Here is a 4,696-nt window from a genome sequence, read left to right on the forward strand (position 1 = left end):
CCTCTGGTGGGAGGGTCTGAGCGTCGGCTCTGGGAGCGCCCTGTGGGTGTGTCGGCTTTCGCTGCTCAGCGGCTCTTAGACGCCAGCGTTGCACAACCAGGTGCGCCAGAAAAACAGGTGCATTGCCAAGTGCAGGGCGCACAAACCACGGTGCATGGCAAAAGGCCTGTTTTTACTCTCTCTGCCCAGCAGACGCGGAAACAGGCTCAGGAGGAAAGGACTTGCCCAGGTCACAGAACGGGAGCTGTGCCCAAGCAGCCCCGAACCCAGTTGGCTGAACCCGAGCCAGGCCCTTTCTCCGTGGGCACTTCTCCACGCTCTCTATGTGAGCTCGCTAGTGACTAGGAGGGTGAGGGCTGGCCCTTCCAGCTGCCTGCGGAAGCCCCCTCACTCTTGCTGCTTCTCCCATCCTCTCCGCAGTTCCTGTGTTCTCCTTCCCCGCGAAGGGAGCCTGCCACTTCTCTCTGCGCCTCCTTAGGCCATGATTTATCAGGCTCCCCCACTTAGGATTCCCCTGACTTCTCTCTGTCCTGCAGTTGGCCACTGTGGAAAGACTCTGGGGCTCCATGTGCTGGTTCTAATCCTGGTTCTCCATCCCTAATAACCTCTGACCTTCATAATTATGAACCATTTCATAATTTCGCACTTGCATACTTTCTTCATCTGTGACATGAGGGTCACATTCTCTCCCCCAAGGTAGATATCCAGGGTAAACCTGGTGAATGTCACCCTGGGTAACTATCAGCTCCACTGCTCCCCCTTGGTTCCCACTCCATCCTGTACACCACCTGTGGTCCAGTTTTCTTTCTCTTACCAGTCTTCCCCCAGGACTAGCACTGGTTCCCTGCCCTCGGGAAGGCTAGGCTATGCTCCCTGCGGCAAGGCTGCTGGTCCTCCAGTGCCTGGGCTGTGCAGCAAGTCTGAGCTTCTGAGACCCTCCCACCCCTCATTCCACCTGGGCAGGGCTCCTGAGACCCTGTTCCTTCATCTTCTTGACAAATAGGCCAGTGGTTTCAAAAGTGGAAATAGAGCCAATTAATAAACCTGGAAAAAAATTGACTTGAGCAATAAAAAGGTAAGTTAAAAATATCATTCTGGTGTTAGGTTTCACCTGTAATTTTACAATATAAAATTTAATAATTTTTAATAAAAAATTATTGCTATAAATTCCTGGTGATGATGGGATGACACTTGGGCTCTGACCTTCTTGGGGGCATCAGGGATAGATTCCCAGAGTGCTTGGCTTTTTTCCCCTCTTTTTATTGCGGCAACACATACTTAACATAAAACTGACCACTTGAACCATATTTAAGTGTACAGTCAGTAGCATTAAGAATATTCCCATTGTTGGGGCACCTGGGTGGCTCAGTCGGTTAAGCGTCTGCCTTCGGTTCAGGTCATGATCCTGGGGTCCTTGGATCAAGTCCCACATGGGGCTCCCTGCTCAGCAGGGAGCCTGCTTCTCTCTCTCCCTCTGCTCCTCCTCCCTGCTTGTCCTCTCTCTCTCTCAAATATAGAAATAAAATCTTAAAAAAAAAGAATATTCCCATTGTCATGCAGCTATCACCACCATCCATCTCCAGAACTGTTTCATCTCCCCCAAAGTGAAACTCTGTACCCATTAAACAGTAACCCCCCCCATTCCTTCCTTCCTCAAGCCACTGGTAACCACCGTTCCACTTTCTGAATTTGAATTTCTCTCTGAATTTGAATACTTTAATGACCTCATATAAGTGGAATGATATAATATTTGTCCATTTGTGTCTGGCTTATTTCACTTAGCCTCAAGGTTCATCCATGTTGTAGCTTCTGTCAGAACTTCCTTCCTTTTTAAAGGGAATAATATTTCATCATATGTATGTATATACCACATTGTGTTTATCCATTCATCCATCAGTGGACATTCGGGTTGTTTGCACCTTGGCTACAGGAAACAATGCTGCCATGGCCAAGGGTATACAAATTTCTGTTTGAGTCCCTGCTTTCAGTTCTTTCTGGCGATACACCAAGAAGTGGAATTGCTTGCTCAGATCAATTCTATGTTTAATTTTTTTGACGAACTGTTATACTGTTTTCCATAAGAGCTATATCATTTTACACGCCCACCAACAATGCACAAAGGTTCCAAGGTCTCTACATCTTTGTCAATACTTGTTATTTTCTGTTTCGTTTTGTGTTTTATAATGGCCATCCTAATGGGTGGGTTTGGCTTTTGATCTGCCTCTGAGAAGGTGAGTAGGAATTGGATGGAAAGGGTAGGCTGTGGGTACATTTCAGTGGCAGGAAGGGCAGAGAGAAAGGCCAGAGGTCTGCAGCGCAGGGGGTGCCTAGGGGCGGGGCAGCGCCATATGGCTGAAATGTACAGAGCATGGGCCAGAGATGGAGGGGTGAGCACAGAAGCCAGCGGGGCAGCACCATCGTGGAGGCCTGAATCCCGAGAATCTTGACTTGACTCCGCTGACCTAACAGCTGGCTCCACAGTCCGGATGGTTAGAACCTCTTGCAGCCAGGGAGCTCCCACACCTAATGATGAATCCCATATCCGCCGTGTCACCCTACATCTCACTAGATGTGACCAGGGCAACTTACTCTCCCTCTCTGAGCCTTGGTTTTTTCTTCTGTGTAATGGGATGGGAGGGGGTTTCAAGAGAGAATGAGCTGGTTGCTAGGATTAGTGCGTTGCTATGATGGGGAGGCTTTGGGCTGCCGTGGGTGGGCGGGCTGCCTGGCTGCCGAGCTGACTCAACCCGGCCTGTACCTGCTCTGGCCTGCCTGGCAGCCCGGATTCCCAGCCCAATAGACCTTGGCCTAGATTCTGTGGTCAGTCCTCCATGAGTCCTGGAGCCAAGGGGCTCAGTCGGGAGCAAAGCTGCAATGCATCCTCAGGCAGGTTCTAGCCACGCTGACAGACACGGGGCTGGTCACAGGGCCTCTCCCGTGCACAGGACTTGCTAGTGGACACAGCCCCACTTCACGGACACCTCCAAATAGCTCCTCCACGAGGCAGCAGTCAATGTCCATGTCACAGATGAGGAAATTGAACGCTGACCAGTGTCACGCGCCCAAGGCCGCCAGCTAGAAAGCAGCAGAACCAGGATTCAGACATGACTCTCTTTGAGAATTTCTGCATCACTGGGAAGTTACTCTAGATTAATTCCTTTATTTGTTCACTCGTCCTTCAACAAATATTTACTAAGCATTGACTCTGTGCCAGGTACAGTACCAGGAGCAGGTGAGACACAGTTTCTGCCTCCGGACCTTTGCTAGGGCCCTTTCCAACGGCTGGGAATGGCCTCTTATTGAGATTCTGCTATGTGCCAGGAGCATACTTAAATTAGCTCATTTAATCCTGCTAGCAGTCTGGAGAGACAGATTATTAGTTTCCTTTTGCAGGTAAGAAAGTGGAGAATCAGAAAAGGAAACGAATTGCCCGCATCTGCACAGCTGGGAAGGGGCAGGGCCTGTGCTTAGATGACCAAGGGTGTGTGTCCCCAGGCCTGACACGTTTGCTCCTCAGCTCAGTGGTGTGGGGTGGGCACTGTGCCAGACATGGCCATGTGCCTACCTGGCCTGGGGCCTGAGAGGCCAGCCCACAGCTACGCTAGGCATCTGGACTTCCTATTTTAGTGCTAAATTGGGATGTCAGAAGGGTACTGGGTGGACCCTGAAAGGAGACACACTGTTCCGGGAGCCTGGCTCCACCACGGACAGCATGTAGGACCCCAGGCAAGTCCTGTTTCTCTCTGGCTTCTGTCCTGTCATCATCAAATGGAGTGTGACTCTCTGCTGTGCCTCAGCCTAAGAACTGGGAGGATCAAAGGTAATCATGAGAGATGATATTAGAAATAGCATGACCAAGGGGCACTGATCAAGGGATAAAGGAAGAGGAGGGAAGAGAGCTGACAATCCCCTGTTGGGGACTCAAGTCCGTTCTTTACCTAGCACTTCGTACACACACTTAAAGATGAGTTTGGAATTCTCCTCCTCCAGGAAGCCTTCTATGACCTACCCACCTACAGGCTGGATCAGAGGCCTCCTTCTCTCACAGGCCTGGCCACACTGTGCGGTCACTCTTTCCCCCACTAGACTCTCAGGGCCAAGACCAGGCATCCTATACAGCGTCTGCCCAGAGTGGGTGTCTGGGGTCTGTGGGGGACAGATGAGCCCAGCCTTCACCCCTGCAAGCCTTCCCTCCCTCTCTGTAGCCCTCCACACCCTGGCTCTCCTTGCTGGTTCCCACGTTCTCCTCCTTGCCTCCCCGAAGTGGAGAAGGAACGGGGATGCCCTCTTTGCCCGAGCTGAGCCCTCTCTGTGGGCCCCGGGGTCCCCGCGAGCGGCCGTTAACTGTACTAGGCAGGAGCCGCGCTCTACCAGGCTCCGCGCCGCGCGCTGGGATACAGCAAGCAATCAGAAAGGGCTCCTCCACAAATGACTCTGAATCCTGACCACATGGCATCCACACTAACCACCGTGAGGGGCCACTAAACCTGCAGGGCTCAGCAGAGGATCTCCCGCGACGTGGCGGGAGAAGTGCGCAGAGCGGAAGCAGAAAGGCAGGGGGCGCCCGGTGGGCACGGCCCCGCACAGATCTCGGGCGAATCACAGGTCACAAGGCGGGGTTGCCGCGGCAGCGGTGGCCCCCACCTCAGCCGGAGGAGTCCCGTGGCGCGAGTCCCGACCAAGGGGCGGCGGGGCC

The sequence above is a fragment of the Neomonachus schauinslandi genome, chromosome 4 (assembly GCF_002201575.2).
Source record: "Neomonachus schauinslandi chromosome 4, ASM220157v2, whole genome shotgun sequence".
Lineage (NCBI taxonomy): Eukaryota > Metazoa > Chordata > Mammalia > Carnivora > Phocidae > Neomonachus > Neomonachus schauinslandi.